Source organism: Olea europaea, unplaced genomic scaffold (genome assembly GCF_002742605.1).
Source record: "Olea europaea var. sylvestris unplaced genomic scaffold, O_europaea_v1 scaffold1511, whole genome shotgun sequence".
NCBI classification, from domain to species: Eukaryota; Viridiplantae; Streptophyta; class Magnoliopsida; order Lamiales; family Oleaceae; genus Olea; species Olea europaea.
In genome coordinates this window covers 314,830-315,418 of record NW_019232689.1, presented here as the reverse complement: position 1 = coordinate 315,418, position 589 = coordinate 314,830, and the positions used below count along the sequence as shown (strand labels likewise).

General features: G+C 32.8%; 1 non-coding gene across 1 annotated transcript; it reads right to left on the bottom strand.

Moving 5' to 3' along the window:
• On the bottom strand, window positions 1-73 carry TRNAF-GAA. Its single transcript has one exon. It is a non-coding gene; the product is annotated as a tRNA-Phe (tRNA).
• Window positions 74-589: the final 516 nt, after the last annotated feature.

Below are 589 nucleotides of genomic sequence, written 5' to 3'. Positions count from 1 at the left end.
TGCGGTGAACGTGGATCGAACACGTGACCTTCAGATCTTCAGTCTGACGCTCTCCCAACTGAGCTATCCCCGCTGGTGAGCCTTAGACTTTATTTATTTAATATTTCTTTCTTTCAAACGACACACAGGTGCATGGAAAAACTGGTGAAAGAACTAGGAATGAAGGTTGCAGTCCTAAAGTCCTCAAAATTGCAAGTTTGAGAATGCCATTAATATTTAACGAAATCTCTTCTCTATATTATCATATAGAAAGAAACTACACTAGATGGGCTTAATAAAAAAATATCTAGACAATTATCAAAATAGAGTCATATCACGTAAGCAGACGAGCTAATCTAAAGAGTTAAAAAGGTTGTTCGTCCTCCTGAATGTGAGAAGGAAAGATACATTCAAAGAGATGACCAGATCACCATTTGAACTATCAAAATATTTTACTTGTTTTCCTTAAAATATATTATTTATTAATTTAGTTAAAAAAAAAAAAAAAAAAAACTATGTGCGGAGGTTCTAATTCTAACAAGTGGGACGACACTTTCAATCAATCAAAAAAATTATTAATTAAAGTGAACTAAGATTATCAGCTTAGATA